This window comes from Ranitomeya imitator, chromosome 3, assembly GCF_032444005.1.
Source record: "Ranitomeya imitator isolate aRanImi1 chromosome 3, aRanImi1.pri, whole genome shotgun sequence".
NCBI lineage: Eukaryota > Metazoa > Chordata > Amphibia > Anura > Dendrobatidae > Ranitomeya > Ranitomeya imitator.
In genome coordinates, this window is record NC_091284.1 from 536,983,715 (window position 1) to 537,003,660 (window position 19,946).

The 19,946-nt window shown below is 45.6% G+C and overlaps 1 protein-coding gene across 1 annotated transcript in view; it reads left to right on the forward strand.

Annotated features, from left to right (window-relative positions):
• The first annotated feature begins 12,364 nt into the window (after positions 1-12,364).
• GABRA5 (gamma-aminobutyric acid type A receptor subunit alpha5) overlaps positions 12,365-19,946 on the forward strand; it is a 349,153-nt gene continuing 341,571 nt past the window's right edge. The window contains exon 1 of the mRNA XM_069757828.1: positions 12,365-12,918. The gene's annotated coding sequence lies outside the window, so the exon portion shown is untranslated. The remainder of the gene's footprint in view (positions 12,919-19,946) is intronic.

Consider the following 19,946-nt stretch of genomic DNA (forward strand, 5'->3'; position numbering starts at 1 on the left):
ATCGCTGGGACTAGGTAAGTATGCCTCAGCGCCCTCACCCCTTCACCCGCCGACCCTGCCATCCACCTTGACTCGAGTATAAGCCGAGAGGGGCACTTTCAGCCCAAAAATTTGGGCTGAAAATCTCGGCTTATACTCGAGTATATACAGTAAATACATATATATATATTCCACGGCAGAAGAAGAAGAAAAATATATGCGGCACTCACCCAGTAGGAGCTGTATAAACATGTGGACCCGTTGAAGCAGACTTAGTGCGAAACGGGCGTCGTCCAGCCTCCATCACCGCACCCTCCTGTACACCTGATGTCCTAATGGATGTATGCACATTTCCTTTCCAATAAAGAGCACGTTTATACAGCTTCTACTGGGTGAGTGCCGCATATATTTTTCTTCTTCTTCTGCCGTGGACTATTTAGCTTTTTGCTATTTATGCAGAGCACCGCATACCCTAAGCTTGCGTGACACCTGGTTGTCATATGTTGCTAAGTCCAAGATCCGTGTAAAACTATACACTCTAGTGCCATCCACTGCCTATCTTTTCATATATATATATATATGTGTGTCTCACTTTCTCGCAAGTCACACTGTTGGTCCGTGTGTAATCCGTATTGTTCTCGCCCCCATTGACTTTCATTGGCGGATTTTTTGCGCAATACGCTGACAAACGTAGCATGCTGCGATTTTCTACGTCCGTAGAGGACCGTATAATACAGATGCGTAAAATACGGCAGATAGGAGCTGCCCCATAGAAAATCATTGGTACATGTGCAATGCGTATTTTCTGCGCCTCTCATATGTCCGTAAAACTCGCTAGTGTGATGCCGGCCTCACATGGAGGCATTTAACCCCTTAACCCGCGGAGCTTTTTTCGGTTTTGCATTTTCTTTTTTCGCTCCCCTTCCTCCCTGAGCCATAATTTATTTATTCTTCTGTCAATATGGCCATTTGAGGGCTTGTTTTTTGCGGGACGAGTTGTACTTTTGAAAAACACCATTGGTTTTAGCATGTCGTGTATTAGAAATCGGGAAAAAAATTCCAAATGCAGTGAAATTGAAAAAAGTGCAATCCCACACTTTTTTTTGTTTGGCTTTTTTACTAGGTTCACTAAATGCTAAAACTGACCTGCCATTATGATTTTCCAGGTCATTCCAAGTTCATAGACACCAAACATGTCTAGGTTCTTTTTTAAGTGGTGAAAAAAAATTCCAAACTTTGCTAAAAGAAAAATAAATTGCGCCATTTTCTGATACCCGTAGCGTCTCCTTTTTTCATGATCCCGGGTTGGGTGAGAACTTATATTTTGCATGCTGAGCTGACGTTTTTAATGATACCATTTTGGTGCAGATACGATCTATTGATCGCCCGTTATTGCATTTTAATGCAATGTCGTGGCAACCAAAAAAATGTAATTCTGGCATTTTTACTTTCTCGCTATGCCTTTTAGTGATCAGGTTTAATGGATCGGGCAATTCTGAATGCGGCGATACGAAATATGTCTATGCTTGATATTATTTTTATTGTTTTATTGTTTTATTTTGAATGGGGCGAAAGGGGGGTGATTTGAAATTTTATATTTTTTTATTTTTTTATTTTTTTTTTTGCTTTTGGCATACTTCAATAGTCTCCATGGGAGATTAGAAGCTGCCACAACCCGATCGGCTCTGCTACATAGAGGCAATGATCATATCGCCTCTATATAGCAGATTTACACACTTGCTATGAGCACGGACCACTGGGGGACGCTTACAGCAAGCCGGCACTGACAACCAGGAGACCTCCGGTTGTCATGTCAACACACTGGTGACCTACAATCACGTGACGGGGGTCACAGGTGTGTGTATTTCCTGCGCGATTGCCGTAAGCGCAATTTAAATGCTGCTGTCAGCGTTTCACAGCAGCATTTAAGGGGTTAATAGCCGCGGTTGGATCGCGAATCCACCCTCGCCTATTCCGGGCACATGTCAGCTGTTCAAAACAGCTGATATGTGCCAGGAAAGATGTGGGCTCACTGCCGGAGCCCACATCAAAGTGAGGGAGTCCAACACTGGCATTCTATTACGCCCGATGTCGGAAAGGGATTAGGGGGCCTTATTTCCTCATTTTAAAACGGCGATTGGGAATAAGGGTGTAGTCCGTCCCCCCTTCCTCACCTGAATCAAATAATCTCCGGAGTTTGAGCTAACATCTGAGATCCTGGAGAACACAATCCGGACCAGATTTTCAGGTCCCAGATCATGTGATCGCCGTTATTCAATGAATAATGGCTATCACGTAGAAAAAAGTGTGCAAGCTATTAAAACAATTTCTCTCTTCTAATATGATATACATCTCAGAGGAGAGGGAAATTTTGTCCCAAAGCCCCCACTGGCATCTCCGTCATCCCCCAGCCCTTCGCTTTCTCTTCCTGAAAAAAAATGGCGGGCGTATGCGCAGTGATGACATCCATGCTCACTGAAGAGAACGCTGCACCTGGAAGAAATGGTACAGTGAGCTGAAGGGTGCCTCACCCAGAGCAAGGTAGAGCCATGGCGTCGGACACCGAGAAATGAGGAAGACGGTGTCATTTGCCTGCAGCAAGATTTCTGCATTACCCAAGACCATGGAAGTTGAAGATGACGGCGGCTCCAGTGAAGAGGCGGAAGTAGAACTCATGCCTAGTGCACAGTCAAGTGTTGGGGACAGCACACTAATGCAGCTGAAGGAGGTACCGAGTATGTGGGTGTCACTCCATATTCTGGATGACTGTGAGGCTGGAGAAAACCGAGAGCTGCGACCTGATGATGAATTGCAGTCAGATGACCTAGTGGAGGAGGACATTGAATGCTATGGAGATGAGCCCAATGTTGAAATTCTGTATGAGATACCTGAACTTCTGAGTACTCCTGACAAGAAGATTCAAGAGGTGTATCAAAGTACTCAGTGTGACCACGCTGGTGTTCCGCTCATGCAATACATGCAGATTAATATTTTTTGGCAAAACTAAGTTTAAGAGAGGCTGAAATCGGTGTGAAATCTGTGGGCATCTGGCCCAACTCCGAAGAAAATAAAGGGGCACAAAGAGTCCTCGTGGAATGGCGAGCTTGTGGAATGGCGAGTCCTTGTGGAATGGCGAGCTAAAGGAGAGGGGGGAGTGTAAGGATGAAGACCGGACAGTGGGTACCTGTGTCAGACCAGGTCCGGAACTGCTGAAGCTGCATCCCATGTTGTCCAGAGGAAGGCAAAAAGGCTCTAACAGGTTCCCTGACCTGGAAGCTGGGGGCACAGATATAAGTAAAAGCGCGCGCAGCCTTGGGCAGTTTCCCGCCGGCGGTGACAGAGGCAAGGTGTGTGCGCAGCAGGCTCCAAGGGGCGCACAGCTGGGCCACAATGACACACAGCCGATCCAATGCTGGGATGCGGCTGGAACCCACTGCAGTAATAATAAAAGAGCTGGGAGCCCTGTTCAGCTAGGCGCCGCACACCAGCCTAAGAGCCAGGGTAGAGTTCAGGACTGTTCACTGCTGCCCTCGTCATCAGATTGTGGTCTGCAGGACCTCATTGCAGATACATCACACCAACTGTTGTCAGAGCTTCAGTCTTGGCGGGAACAGGCAGCACGCAGCACAGAGAGAGAGCGAGATGCGGCGTGCTCGGTGGCTGACAGAGAGTGAGGTGCTGTGTGCTTCCTGACAATGAGTACAGCGCACATGCCACAAAGAGAGAACCGAGTACTGGACAGATATTTTCATCCCACCTTATCAGCATATACCTTTCCGCCCACGGGAGACCCTGGTCATGTTGCAGTTCTGTTTGCTCCGGCCGCCTATGTTCCTATAGGCGCTCAGCTGAAGATACCTGAGATCGACTGCTCCTGCCAGAACATGGACCACCGTTACCAGCTGAACCTTCTTGTACAAGCACCGTGTCAGCCTTTGTTGGCGCTATTGACTACCTTGCAGCATTCACAAAAACTGCCAATATTTGATTCATTTTTCCTTAACTCTGCATTTCCTTTACAACTGGATTGTTATTCTCCCCATTTAACCCTGCACCTCGCTGCGAGGAGTTAACCCCCTGTTAAATTAAAACTGTTATATTTGTTAACCCCTGCTCTGTCTTCTGTCTGTCACTGCATCCAGCAACCTGCTTACAAAAGCAGGCATTTCTCCCTTTGGTTTATTATGATCACTGTCAAAGACCCTCTCACAGTGATCAATAACCAATAATTACGGTAGCTATTATTGGCTACTGGCTTATACTGTGTCATCCCCTTAGTTAGATTACATTTTTTTTTATTTTATAATTTTTATTTCTTTTATTCTTTGCCATTATGGTTAAGGTTTACTTTGGGCTTAAGGTTAGCACTGGGTTAGGGTTGGGCTGGGGCTAGCGATTGGCTAGGGTTAGGGTTGGGCTGGGCTAGCGATTGGCTAGGGTTAGGGTTGGGCTAGGACCAGTCTTGAGGTTAGGGTCTTTTCAAAAGTAAAAAAAAAAAGATGACGACATGTCAACTAGTGTTGAGTGCAAGTGCTCGCTGCGCATGTGCTCGCTATTCAAGTTTAAATGTGACTACCTAATGTTATCAAATTCTGTGTAGTACATTTGGGTTAAAAATCCTCACTATACTTAAATACTTGAAAGATATTGCTCCAACCATAATCAGAACCATAACTGCCGAAACAGGAAATGTTTTAAAATATATGTATTTTATTTAGTGACAATATAAAACCATTAAAATATGCAGAAAATAATTTCCTTACAAATATGTATATACATAATATTTTATATGTGCACGTATCAATAAAAATCAAGTTTTACATATGGCAGGTCAAACTATATTATACATTATACCCCTGAGGACTACATAAGTATCATAAAAAGTCATATATTGTACCTAACAAAAAATGTGCTTAAGTTGAAAGATTATATACAATATAATGTGTATATAATGTGCCTATAGCCATACTAGATCAGGTGCAAAATAGAATCAAAATGTCAGTGAAAAAGTGCATAATGTGCATAAGAAAAAAGTGCTATGTGAAGGTACTATATGTGGATACTATCAAAGAGTCACTTACTTATAAAGATGGGGGAGTTATATTCTAGGGCCGCCAAGTACTTGATACCGTGCACCCCGACGCGCGTTTCGGAATCAAAATTCCGTCGTCAGGGGGTTGTTTATAAGTGACTCTTTGACAGTATTCGCATATAGTACCTTCACATAGCACTTTTTTCCTGATCATGATTAAAAGAAATCATGTGACATGTCATATACACATACCCTTTAAACTTCCCAGAGCCCTGGCTACTCTTAACTCACATCTAATCTCAGCCTTCTGCTTAGAATATGCATCTGGAGATTCCAGGTGAGCAAATTGGAGACAATTGTGGTAGAGCATAGATTCAGAGAGGTTAATTGAAGTAGAGCTCAGATGCTTTGAGGCAATTTTAAAAGCAACATGATCTCCACCATACAATCTGTTTGATTGACCAGTAAGTAACTTGATCATTAAACCATAGCCATGGACGTTTAAGGGCAGGTGTAGACGACTGTATGTTCTCCATCTGAGAATATAGGACCAATTATGCAAATCACATTCTCACCAGACTCTGATCAGAGTTTGAGCAGAGCATGATCAGATTATCTCAGATGTGGAGAATGAAAATAAGTTTGTCCATGAATATCAGACCGCACTCAAATGTCACCAAATCATCCAAGGAAAAAATCAGATACGTGCACTGCCTCATTGAATAACATTGGTCCGCGCGCAATCCGATGTTTTGACGGATCGAACTCGGACCAAAAATACGGTCATCTGCATGATACCTCATAGAAAGTGATTACTCACACCTACCGCAGTGTAGCAGTGCAACACGAGGGGAAGGAAGCCCAAACACTAAGGAAGTGGAGATCCCTAGGCAGATCTAAAATCACCCTGTCTGCCCTAGTCATCCCTATATAGGTTCTTTACCTGGATAGTGAGGGAACGGGGTTAGCACTGGTCAGTCCCCACTACAATTAAGGACAGATAGGGCAGACAAACGAGGGGAACACTTAGCTTGAGTAGACTCCAGAGAGATAACACCAAACATCCTCTAACAGCACCAGAGAGGAAGTAAGCCGACTGCTATAGCTCCAAGCCTTCACAGGGGGAAAATGTGAATATCACCGGCGACTCCTTGAAGCAGACTGGGAGTCTATAAAAATCCAAGGCCAGGTATGTCAATTAGAGCAGGAGGGAGGTTACCACTGGGTACAAAAGTAAGAAGGATTAGGAAGGCTTCTGCAATGCCAAATGCCGAGACTTTCTGCAGCCAGATGCAGAGTGACTGTCTGTAGCATCTGACACTCCCGTGACACTTCTCTTGTTTTTGCCACCAGCAGCGAAATATTCTGCACCCAGAGTCTGCTGTACTGTTCCCTGCCGGTTCTAGCACTAAAGAGAAAACTTGTTAACTACAATATCTATCTCCTGGAACAACATCACTGTAAATGTGGCTGCTGGAACTGGCTCAGAAAGGAAAGGATCCATCAGAAAAGAAATCCAAAAACCTTTCACCTCGATATCCAGTAGTCACATCCTCTGCTCAGTAACTTTAGTAGGAGCAATGAAAATTGGGGGAAGTTCAGCGTTCACAACAGGAAATTAGCCCAAACTTCATCATTGTTTTCTATAACCCCTCTACCATTTGCATATTACTTTCTTATACCCCTGATTACCATGTAGTGAAAACATAGTGTTCAGAGACCCCATCTACAGATCTGCAGTGTAGAGTTATGCGCATACTATATATAATATACACAAGAACAATATCCAGTGACTCACAAGAGACATCTTCTATCATTGGATTTGTTCATTTTCCAGCCTGCCTACCAGTACACACCACAGTAAAATCTTATGCTAATGACTTAGACATCTTTGCCCATCTGCTTCTGAAGCCCATAACTACACTCTATAGCATCTTAAATTTAAACCCCCGAGAAGACCTGCTTTCCTCTTAGATAGCGTAGACAGGAGTTGCTCCAAAAATGTGCGCTAGTATGTTAGACTCCTACTGTGCCTGTGAAAGAAATGCGTCGGGTCACACGGGATGCATACACTGGAAAGTGCAGGGCCTTTATAACCGGGTTTAGCTGTGGATTGCTCTTGTTAGGGCGGGAGGAAAAGGGGTAACAGAGAAGTGCAGACACCGTAAGGAATCATAGGGGCAGAATTTACAGCCTCTCCATGGACATCGGCTCATCGCTAGTCCACCACTGTTTGACTTTTAATGGGTGAGGGCATTACATTTCATAAATATTATTTATTGTAAATCCACCATTGTGGGTACTAATTGAGTACAAGTGAAAAGGAAAATTGGAACCAGCTCACCACATCCTGAGGTATGTAGTCCAGTATGCACGGAATGATGTTTCTACTTGTCACTAGTTGAGTACGTCCTTTATTTTGTGCTGGATGACCATTGTCATAGATATAAGCCACTACAGCTAGGTTTTGGGACTCACTCCCAGCTGTGTTTTTCCCACTTGAAGCACACCAATCCTATGACAGATTCCCGAACAAGTCCAGTTACCAAGGGTCAATTTCTGGACAACTGGATGGGTGCCAGTAGCTGACCGTTCGATTGCCAGAAAGCTCTGATTGGATCCCGCTTAGCCAGTCACTCACCCTCTATTGAGGAAAAGTGTATTCCCTCCTTTTTGGTTACCGCCACTTAGTGGAGACACCTATGCTTTCCCTCATTTTTGTGCTTTATGCGTATTGAGTGTTATTTTAACTATTACATGTATTAAAAGATATGTTTTTAATATTTTCTAGACCCATTTCGGCTATTCTATTCCCAATTGGGTAACACTGATGAGTTCAAATATTCACTCTTGCTGCTAAATACAGGCAAGACCCCTAAAGAAATGTAGACCCCTAAACTAACCCCATTCCTAAAACTATAAGTGAATTCAGACCCCGTAACACACCCACGATATATTCCGGTCACAGATTGGACCACATAAATAATTCCGACCTAAACGAGAACACTTCAATTAATTCAGACCCCATACAAGACCCTAGCATCTAGTACTAGTAGTCTCTGACAATGATTTTTTGCTTCCTAAGACCTTCTTTGCATCCAGTATTTCTATTGTTAACATTTTCCATTTTCACACATCTGCATTGTTCAGTGGGATTTTTTTTTTATTACACTGACCCTTTTGATATATTCCCTATTTCCCACAGCATGCAGTACACTTCACACTAGAACTGGTTTTACAGGCCCATTGTTACATACAGGACTATGTTAACGGCACGCTGAGTTACCGTAAATGTTTCCAAGAAATGACGAACTTGTGCCAACAATGTATTTTCCAACATACACTGGTCAGCTAATAGAAAGACAATGCCTGGCATTCCAGATCACCTTTGTTAAGCGGTGGGATAATAAATGGTGCATTTATAGCGTAATTGCTCCACCCACAGATGAGACAAAGACATATCACAATTATTCCACAGCGATCCAGCGTTCATTGTGGAAACATACTGACCCCTATTGGTGCAAAATCAGAATGCAAAGTCAAATTTCCTGTTTCCAAAATGCTGACGCAAATTCCTAAATAGAAACGTTTTCCAACCGCATGACCTGGGCCATGTTCACATCTAGCGTAATTTATCCACTGAGTTTATTTGTGCAGAAACCGTTCAAGCAAAGTGGATGTGACTTCATAAAAACTCATGCCCCCGATGCTTTTAAAAATGCTCCTGAAACTGTACGACTGTGGTGCTTGTGTACTTTTATGGGCGTGTAAGGAAAGCATAAAAAAAAGCTTCTAGAAAACACAATTGTGTTATTAAGTTCAGAATACCAACAGTTAAGCACAAAAAACGCATTAAGAATACTACATCAAATCTGCACCAAAAATACATAAAAAGGAAAAAAGCATCAAAAAGCAACAAAAGCAATGTAATCACAGCAAAATACTCTTGAGTATTCATTTATCTATAATTTATCTGTCTATCTGTCTATCTGTCTATCTATATAAAATAGATTTGCAAGCAACACTAGCAAACAATTTAGGTAGTCGGGCGCCAAGCCTTCCAGGCATAGACCAATCCTTCACAATATAGTAAAAAATGAAGGCAGCATTCCATATTGCCGAAGTAGAAAAAATATGATTTAATAGTCCACTGAGGCTCAACGTCATGAAAATGTATCTATTTATCTGTCTATCTATCTATCTATCTATCTATCTATCTATCTATCTATCTATCTATCTATCTATCTATCTATCGTATCTATCATTCTCATATCTATCTATCTATCTATCTATCTATCTATCTATCTAACATTCTCATATCTATCATTCTCATATCTATCTATCTATCTATCTATCCTATAAATCTTTTATCTATAATTTATCTATCTATTAGCTATCTATTCTATCTATCTATATTTTATGTATTTACATATCTATTTATATATCTACTAGATGGCAGCCCGATTCTAAAGAATCGGGAGTCTAGAATCCATATATACTTTATTTATTCAAATGTAAGAATAATACAATTAATAAATAATAGTAAGAAAGAACAAAAAATGGCTGCACTCACCAGCTCTTGACAATTCTTGTTATTTAAGGTACAGTTACACAGGATCCATGAACATGCTTATGAGGGGAGGGATGAAAGACATCAGACGACAACTTTGCGTGTTGTGGCAAATGCCACAACAACGGTTCTTTGCTGAAGAACAATGTCAGGTAGTAGGAAAATAGCCAGTTAATAATAGGCAATAGTTCTTTGCAGGAATGCAGATATTAATAAATAGGCAGTTTATATTGCAGAGAAATTGCTGGGCAATAATGGACAATGTCCTTATGTGGCAAATAATAGAGCAATATACCCAATGTGGCAAAGAAGAGGTTAATAAACGGCAGTCTCTCAGTATAACAGTCAGTGAATAATAGGCAGTATATGGAGAAAACACCAAACAAAAGTTCAAAATTGGTGTGAAAATGTCACTGAACCCCTTCACAACTAAATATATATAGTTTTGGTAAATGGTATTATCATTTTTTTGACGAAATTTGGCAGGAGCTTGAAGAGCAACGTCACTGGGCCCGCCTCCAAGCAGTAGAAACTTGCTGTGAGGTAAAAATTCAAAAATCACACCAAAATGGCGGGCGGAGTGTGTCACAGTACGGCACGTTTCTGATTGGTCGCTCGCAGCAGGCGGCAACCAATCAGACACTGGACACTGTTGACGTCACTTATCTCCGGACATTATCTCCGGACATTAGCTCCGGACATTAGCTCCGGACATTAGCTCCGGACAGGAAGTTGGCACAAATTGCAGGAAGTAGTATTCTAGGCAATTATATATTAGATTCTAAATATTTTCTAACTATCATTTATCTATTCTATTTATCTATAAGTTATCCATCTGTTATCTATCTATCTTTTATCTATTCTATTTATCCATCTATATGTTATCCGTCTATTATCTACCTATATCTATCATCTGTGGTGCTGGCTGGGCAGTGTGGAGGTTGGACCTGAAATGTCTATGCCTGGACTTGGTCAACCTTTATCCTCGCTTGCCTACTCTGGCGCCATGGGGGTGACTCAGTATATGCTCCAGGTACAGCATGCTTTTAATGTGGTCTTGCTTTTAGTTCATTTAGGAGGCCTTTATGGCACAGCGAATATAAAAAACGTAGTGTAGGACTGCCCCAATATGAGATTGCCGTGAAGAGGCGGGGTGGCTCAAAGAATTGATCAACTGTTTGCTAAATGTCTCATTTTGAAAATACAGTTAGAAATTAATATGTGCATTTGCACTTCATGTATTGCGTTTTAACCATAGGCAGCGCTGGCTTCTCCCCTCTTTTGCTTTGCTATCTCTATCATGTATTATCTGTAGGTACAATTAATAAACAGACTAGTCTTTCATATCAATTGTTTATTATGCCAATAGTGATACAAACACTTGCTGCTACTTGTCCAGGGCAGTTCTCATCCAGAGACACTTCTCATGTGTACAGTTCGCCACTTCTTCAGCACCAATAGTAATGTTACTGCAGAACCTACAAAGACTAAAGTGTTCAGTGCTGGGCTTCCTACTGAGCACATGCTGGAAGCCATCTATACGTATCCAATAAAGCAGCTTGTTCCACAAATGCAGCCCAGGACCCAGCTATAAATCTGGTACAGGGACAATGATTCTCTTAAGGAAATGAGAGGCGCACTCCCAATTTGGCTGCTGTAAGAGATGACACATAGGACGCAGGGTGTGAGGACACAGGGTGTGAGGACACAGGGTGTGTGAGGACACAGGGTATGAGGACACAGGGTGTGAGGACGCAGGGTGTGAGGAGTCGGACGCAGGGTGTGAGGACGCAGGGTGTGAGGACGCAGGGTGTGAGGACGCAGGGTGTGAGGACGCAGGGTGTGAGGATGCAGGGTGTGAGGACGCAGGGTGTTAGGATGCAGGGTGTGAGGACGCAGGGTGTTAGGATGCAGGGTGTGAGGACGCAGGGTGTGAGGACGCAGGGTGTGAGGACACAGGGTGTGTGAGGACACAGGGTATGAGGACACAGGGTGTGAGGACGCAGGGTGTGAGGAGTCGGACGCAGGGTGTGAGGACGCAGGGTGTGAGGACGCAGGGTGTGAGGACGCAGGGTGTGAGGACGCAGGGTGTGAGGACGCAGGGTGTGAGGATGCAGGGTGTGAGGACGCAGGGTGTTAGGATGCAGGGTGTGAGGACGCAGGGTGTTAGGATGCAGGGTGTGAGGACGCAGGGTGTGAGGACGCAGGGTGTGAGGACACAGGGTGTGTGAGGACACAGGGTATGAGGACACAGGGTGTGAGGACGCAGGGTGTGAGGAGTCGGATGCAGGGTGTGAGGACGCAGGGTGTGAGGACGCAGGGTGTGAGGACGCAGGGTGTGAGGATGCAGGGTGTGAGGACGCAGGGTGTGAGGAGTCGGACGCAGGGTGTGAGGACGCAGGGTGTGAGGACGCAGGGTGTGAGGACGCAGGGTGTGAGGACGCAGGGTGTGTGAGGACACAGGGTGTGAGGACGCAGGGTGTGAGGACGCAGGGTGTGAGGAGTCGGACGCAGGGTGTGAGGACGCAGGGTGTGAGGACGCAGGGTGTGAGGACGCAGGGTGTGAGGATGCAGGGTGTGAGGATGCAGGGTGTGAGGACGCAGGGTGTTAGGATGCAGGGTGTGAGGACGCAGGGTGTGAGGACGCAGGGTGTGAGGACACAGGGTGTGAGGACGCAGGGTGTGAGGATGCAGGGTGTGAGGACGCAGGGTGTTAGGATGCAGGGTGTGAGGACGCAGGGTGTTAGGATGCAGGGTGTGAGGACGCAGGGTGTGAGGACGCAGGGTGTGAGGACGCAGGGTGTGAGGACGCAGGGTGTCTCATTATCCAGTGTGACCCGTGCCGTGCACTGAGCACTGGGTGGTCGATCAGCATCCTGCAGCTACAGCCAGGACTGGGGGGAACACATGGCATTTCCTTCCCAGGAGACCCTGGCACTTGTGCCCCATGCCTGAGCTGGTGAAGTGCTGCTCCCCACAAGGTGTTGGACACTTCAGGCTCTGAACTTGTGGCTTTCTCAGGAGACCTCATTATGAGGCAGGATGGCTTCTCTACAGAGACCCCACCAGTTCCTGTAGTGGCTCAGAGAGGACAAGGGCAGAGGAGATCTAGATCATAGCCAGAACACTTGTTCATTAATACTGGGAAGCTGTTCATCCCTGAGGGAGGAGCTGAGCAATAACAGGACTGTGAGGGGCCACCAGCAGCCGCCAGCTCGCCCAGCACCTCTTCTACTGAGGGACCACAGCCAGATCATGAGGTGATATGAAGGCTGGCAGCTGAAGACCATCTGACATCACCTCGGGCCCCAACACAGCCGCCATCAGAGCTGACCAGGTAGGTCCTAGCCTTTCGTTCTATGCATGCTGTCTGCAGGAGTAGAAGGATCACCTAGATTGTGAGGACAAGAAGCAGCAGGAGCTTTCCCTGCAGCACTGCACAAAGACACGCTGGCTAATGGCTGGGAGACTCTAGTCATTGGCAGACATGGTGTAGAGCAACAGTGCTCAGAACAAGTGTCAGCAGCACACAAGCTGGGAGCCGTGGTGGGAAAGGACAAGTCTGGGGGTCTGCAGCCCCCTCATTCCGAGGAGAGCACTGCGATGATGAGGAGCTCGGTGCATGGAGGACGCTGGACCAGCACTGGTGGCACCGGGCGATGTGCGACTTCTCTGCTCACTGACTGAGGGACGATTTAGGGATTTGGTGCAGTTTTTTTTGTGATATATTAGATTGAATAAGCCGCTGCTCTGTCCCAAAAACGGAAAAATGTGAACAGGCAGCAGGAGCTACATGCGGCTAATTGTACAGGTCCCAGGGAGGGTGGGAGGTCCAGCACTAACAGGAGCAGCTCCATGCACTGAGGCACAGTCTAGATGAAGGGGTTTCACCTGCCAAGGGTCACTACTGTGTGCAGTGCTAGTGTGTACAGTGTTAGTGTGTGCAGTGCTAGTGTGTACAGTGTTAGTGTGTACAGTGTTAGTGTGTACAGTGCTAGTGTGTACAGTGTTAGTGTGTGCAGTGCTAGTGCGTACAGTGTTAGTGTGTGCAGTGTTAGTGTGTGCAGTGCTAGTGTGTACAGTGTTAGTGTGTGCAGTGCTAGTGTGTGCAGTGTTAGTGTGTGCAGTGTTAGTGTGTACAGTGCTAGTGTGTGCAGTGTTAGTGTGTGCAGTGCTAGTGTGTACAGTGTTAGTGTGTGCAGTGCTAGTGTGTGCAGTGTTAGTGTGTGCAGTGTTAGTGTGTACAGTGCTAGTGTGTGCAGTGCTAGTGCGTACAGTGTTAGTGTGTGCAGTGTTAGTGTGTACAGTGCTAGTGTGTGCAGTGCTAGTGTGTACAGTGTTAGTGTGTGCAGTGCTAGTGTGTGCAGTGTTAGTGTGTGCAGTGTTAGTGTGTACAGTGCTAGTGTGTGCAGTGCTAGTGCGTACAGTGTTAGTGTGTGCAGTGTTAGTGTGTACAGTGCTAGTGTGTGCAGTGCTAGTGTGTACAGTGTTAGTGTGTGCAGTGCTAGTGTGTGCAGTGTTAGTGTGTGCAGTGTTAGTGTGTACAGTGCTAGTGTGTGCAGTGCTAGTGCGTACAGTGTTAGTGTGTGCAGTGTTAGTGTGTACAGTGCTAGTGTGTGCAGTGCTAGTGCGTACAGTGTTAGTGTGTACAGTGCTAGTGTGTGCAGTGCTAGTGTGTACAGTGTTAGTGTGTGCAGTGCTAGTGTGTGCAGTGTTAGTGTGTGCAGTGTTAGTGTGTACAGTGCTAGTGTGTGCAGTGCTAGTGCGTACAGTGTTAGTGTGTGCAGTGTTAGTGTGTACAGTGCTAGTGTGTGCAGTGCTAGTGCGTACAGTGTTAGTGTGTGCAGTGTTAGTGTGTGCAGTGCTAGTGTGTGCAGTGCTAGTGTGTACAGTGTTAGTGTGTGCAGTGCTAGTGTGTGCAGTGTTAGTGTGTGCAGTGTTAGTGTGTACAGTGCTAGTGTGTGCAGTGCTAGTGCGTACAGTGTTAGTGTGTGCAGTGTTAGTGTGTACAGTGCTAGTGTGTGCAGTGCTAGTGCGTACAGTGTTAGTGTGTGCAGTGTTAGTGTGTACAGTGCTAGTGCGTGCAGTGCTAGTGCGTACAGTGTTAGTGTGTGCAGTGTTAGTGTGTACAGTGCTAGTGTGTGCAGTGCTAGTGTGTACAGTGTTAGTGTGTGCAGTGTTAGTGTGTACAGTGCTAGTGTGTACAGTGTTAGTGTGTGCAGTGTTAGTGTGTGCAGTGTTAGTGTGTGCAGTGTTAGTGTGTGCAGTGTTAGTGTGTACAGTGTTAGTGTGTGCAGTGTTAGTGTGTTGCGTACAGTGTTAGTGTGTGCAGTGTTAGTGTGTACAGTGCTAGTGTGTGCAGTGCTAGTGTGTACAGTGTTAGTGTGTGCAGTGTTAGTGTGTACAGTGCTAGTGTGTACAGTGTTAGTGTGTGCAGTGTTAGTGTGTGCAGTGTTAGTGTGTGCAGTGTTAGTGTGTGCAGTGTTAGTGTGTACAGTGTTAGTGTGTGCAGTGTTAGTGTGTACAGTGCTAGTGTGTACAGTGTTAGTGTGTACAGTGTTAGTGTGTGCAGTGTTAGTGTGTGCAGTGCTAGTGTGTGCAGTGTTAGTGTGTGCAGTGTTAGTGTGTACAGTGTTAGTGTGTGCAGTGTTAGTGTGTGCAGTGTTAGTGTGTGCAGTGTTAGTGTGTACAGTGTTAGTGTGTACAGTGTTAGTGTGTGCAGTGCTAGTGTGTACAGTGTTAGTGTGTACAGTGCTAGTGTGTGCAGTGCTAGTGTGTACAGTGCTAGTGTGTACAGTGTTAGTGTGTACAGTGTTAGTGTGTACAGTGTTAGTGTGTACAGTGTTAGTGTGTACAGTGCTAGTGTGTACAGTGCTAGTGTGTGCAGTGTTAGTGTGTGCAGTGTTAGTGTGTGCAGTGCTAGTGTGTACAGTGTTAGTGTGTACAGTGTTAGTGTGTACAGTGTTAGTGTGTACAGTGCTAGTGTGTACAGTGTTAGTGTGTGCAGTGTTAGTGTGTGCAGTGTTAGTGTGTGCAGTGCTAGTGTGTACAGTGCTAGTGTGTACAGTGTTAGTGTGTGCAGTGTTAGTGTGTGCAGTGTTAGTGTGTGCAGTGTTAGTGTGTACAGTGTTAGTGTGTGCAGTGTTAGTGTGTGCAGTGTTAGTGTGTACAGTGCTAGTGTGTGCAGTGTTAGTGTGTGCAGTGTTAGTGTGTGCAGTGCTAGTGTGTGCAGTGCTAGTGTGTACAGTGTTAGTGTGTGCAGTGCTAGTGTGTACAGTGTTAGTGTGTACAGTGTTAGTGTGTGCAGTGTTAGTGTGTGCAGTGTTAGTGTGTGCAGTGCTAGTGTGTGCAGTGTTAGTGTGTGCAGTGCTAGTGTGTACAGTGCTAGTGTGTACAGTGCTAGTGTGTACAGTGCTAGTGTGTGCAGTGCTAGTGTGTGCAGTGCTAGTGTGTGCAGTGCTAGTGTGTGCAGTGTTAGTGTGTACAGTGTTAGTGTGTGCAGTGTTAGTGTGTGCAGTGTTAGTGTGTGCAGTGTTAGTGTGTACAGTGTTAGTGTGTGCAGTGCTAGTGTGTGCAGTGTTAGTGTGTACAGTGCTAGTGTGTGCAGTGCTAGTGTGTGCAGTGCTAGTGTGTACAGTGTTAGTGTGTACAGTGTTAGTGTGTACAGTGTTAGTGTGTACAGTGCTAGTGTGTGCAGTGCTAGTGTGTGCAGTGTTAGTGTGTGCAGTGTTAGTGTGTGCAGTGCTAGTGTGTGCAGTGCTAGTGTGTGCAGTGTTAGTGTGTACAGTGTTAGTGTGTACAGTGCTAGTGTGTACAGTGCTAGTGTGTGCAGTGCTAGTGTGTGCAGTGCTAGTGTGTGCAGTGTTAGTGTGTACAGTGCTAGTGTGTACAGTGTTAGTGTGTACAGTGTTAGTGTGTACAGTGCTAGTGTGTACAGTGTTAGTGTGTGCAGTGCTAGTGCGTACAGTGTTAGTGTGTGCAGTGCTAGTGCGTACAGTGTTAGTGTGTGCAGTGTTAGTGTGTACAGTGCTAGTGTGTGCAGTGCTAGTGTGTACAGTGTTAGTGTGTGCAGTGCTAGTGTGTGCAGTGTTAGTGTGTGCAGTGTTAGTGTGTACAGTGCTAGTGTGTGCAGTGCTAGTGCGTACAGTGTTAGTGTGTGCAGTGTTAGTGTGTACAGTGCTAGTGTGTGCAGTGCTAGTGCGTACAGTGTTAGTGTGTACAGTGCTAGTGTGTGCAGTGCTAGTGTGTACAGTGTTAGTGTGTGCAGTGCTAGTGTGTGCAGTGTTAGTGTGTGCAGTGTTAGTGTGTACAGTGCTAGTGTGTGCAGTGCTAGTGCGTACAGTGTTAGTGTGTGCAGTGTTAGTGTGTACAGTGCTAGTGTGTGCAGTGCTAGTGCGTACAGTGTTAGTGTGTGCAGTGTTAGTGTGTGCAGTGCTAGTGTGTGCAGTGCTAGTGTGTACAGTGTTAGTGTGTGCAGTGCTAGTGTGTGCAGTGTTAGTGTGTGCAGTGTTAGTGTGTACAGTGCTAGTGTGTGCAGTGCTAGTGCGTACAGTGTTAGTGTGTGCAGTGTTAGTGTGTACAGTGCTAGTGTGTGCAGTGCTAGTGCGTACAGTGTTAGTGTGTGCAGTGTTAGTGTGTACAGTGCTAGTGCGTGCAGTGCTAGTGCGTACAGTGTTAGTGTGTGCAGTGTTAGTGTGTACAGTGCTAGTGTGTGCAGTGCTAGTGTGTACAGTGTTAGTGTGTGCAGTGTTAGTGTGTACAGTGCTAGTGTGTACAGTGTTAGTGTGTGCAGTGTTAGTGTGTGCAGTGTTAGTGTGTGCAGTGTTAGTGTGTGCAGTGTTAGTGTGTACAGTGTTAGTGTGTGCAGTGTTAGTGTGTTGCGTACAGTGTTAGTGTGTGCAGTGTTAGTGTGTACAGTGCTAGTGTGTGCAGTGCTAGTGTGTACAGTGTTAGTGTGTGCAGTGTTAGTGTGTACAGTGCTAGTGTGTACAGTGTTAGTGTGTGCAGTGTTAGTGTGTGCAGTGTTAGTGTGTGCAGTGTTAGTGTGTGCAGTGTTAGTGTGTACAGTGTTAGTGTGTGCAGTGTTAGTGTGTACAGTGCTAGTGTGTACAGTGTTAGTGTGTACAGTGTTAGTGTGTGCAGTGTTAGTGTGTGCAGTGCTAGTGTGTACAGTGTTAGTGTGTGCAGTGTTAGTGTGTACAGTGTTAGTGTGTGCAGTGTTAGTGTGTACAGTGTTAGTGTGTGCAGTGTTAGTGTGTACAGTGTTAGTGTGTACAGTGTTAGTGTGTGCAGTGCTAGTGTGTACAGTGTTAGTGTGTACAGTGCTAGTGTGTGCAGTGCTAGTGTGTACAGTGCTAGTGTGTACAGTGTTAGTGTGTACAGTGCTAGTGTGTACAGTGTTAGTGTGTACAGTGTTAGTGTGTACAGTGCTAGTGTGTACAGTGCTAGTGTGTGCAGTGTTAGTGTGTGCAGTGTTAGTGTGTACAGTGCTAGTGTGTACAGTGTTAGTGTGTACAGTGTTAGTGTGTACAGTGTTAGTGTGTACAGTGCTAGTGTGTACAGTGTTAGTGTGTGCAGTGTTAGTGTGTGCAGTGTTAGTGTGTGCAGTGCTAGTGTGTACAGTGCTAGTGTGTACAGTGTTAGTGTGTGCAGTGTTAGTGTGTGCAGTGTTAGTGTGTGCAGTGTTAGTGTGTACAGTGTTAGTGTGTGCAGTGTTAGTGTGTGCAGTGCTAGTGTGTACAGTGCTAGTGTGTGCAGTGTTAGTGTGTACAGTGTTAGTGTGTGCAGTGCTAGTGTGTGCAGTGCTAGTGTGTACAGTGTTAGTGTGTGCAGTGCTAGTGTGTGCAGTGTTAGTGTGTACAGTGTTAGTGTGTGCAGTGTTAGTGTGTGCAGTGTTAGTGTGTGCAGTGTTAGTGTGTGCAGTGCTAGTGTGTACAGTGTTAGTGTGTGCAGTGCTAGTGTGTACAGTGCTAGTGTGTACAGTGCTAGTGTGTGCAGTGCTAGTGTGTGCAGTGCTAGTGTGTGCAGTGCTAGTGTGTGCAGTGTTAGTGTGTGCAGTGTTAGTGTGTGCAGTGTTAGTGTGTGCAGTGTTAGTGTGTACAGTGTTAGTGTGTGCAGTGCTAGTGTGTGCAGTGTTAGTGTGTACAGTGCTAGTGTGTGCAGTGCTAGTGTGTACAGTGCTAGTGTGTACAGTGTTAGTGTGTACAGTGTTAGTGTGTACAGTGTTAGTGTGTGCAGTGCTAGTGTGTGCAGTGTTAGTGTGTGCAGTGTTAGTGTGTGCAGTGCTAGTGTGTGCAGTGCTAGTGTGTGCAGTGTTAGTGTGTACAGTGTTAGTGTGTACAGTGCTAGTGTGTACAGTGCTAGTGTGTACAGTGCTAGTGTGTGCAGTGCTAGTGTGTGCAGTGCTAGTGTGTGCAGTGCTAGTGTGTACAGTGCTAGTGTGTACAGTGTTAGTGTGTGCAGTGTTAGTGTGTGCAGTGCTAGTGTGTGCAGTGCTAGTGTGTGCAGTGCTAGTGTGTGCAGTGCTAGTGTGTGCAGTGTTAGTGTGTGCAGTGTTAGTGTGTACAGTGTTAGTGTGTGCAGTGCTAGTGTGTGCAGTGTTAGTGTGTACAGTGCTAGTGTGTACAGTGTTAGTGTGTGCAGTGCTAGTGTGTGCAGTGTTAGTGTGTACAGTGTTAGTGTGTACAGTGTTAGTGTGTACAGTGCTAGTGTGTGCAGTGCTAGTGTGTGCAGTGTTAGTGTGTGCAGTGTTAGTGTGTACAGTGCTAGTGTGTGCAGTGCTAGTGTGTGCAGTGTTAGTGTGTGCAGTGTTAGTGTGTGCAGTGTTAGTGTGTGCAGTGCTAGTGTGTGCAGTGCTAGTGTGTGCAGTGCTAGTGTGTGCAGTGCTAGTGTGTGCAGTGCTAGTGTGTACAGTGCTAGTGTGTGCAGTGCTAGTGTGTGCAGTGCTAGTGTGTGCAGTGTTAGTGTGTACAGTGCTAGTGTGTGCAGTGCTAGTGTGTACAGTGCTAGTGTGTGCAGTGTTAGTGTGTACAGTGCTAGTGTGTACAGTGCTAGTGTGTGCAGTGCTAGTGTGTACAGTGTTAGTGTGTACAGTGCTAGTGTGTACAGTGTTAGTGTGTACAGTGCTAGTGTGTACAGTGCTAGTGTGTACAGTGTTAGTGTGTACAGTGTTAGTGTGTGCAGTGTTAGTGTGTACAGTGCTAGTGTGTGCAGTGCTAGTGTGTACAGTGCTAGTGTGTGCAGTGTTAGTGTGTACAGTGTTAGTGTGTGCAGTGCTAGTGTGTACAGTGCTAGTGTGTGCAGTGCTAGTGTGTACAGTGTTAGTGTGTACAGTGCTAGTGTGTACAGTGTTAGTGTGTGCAGTGC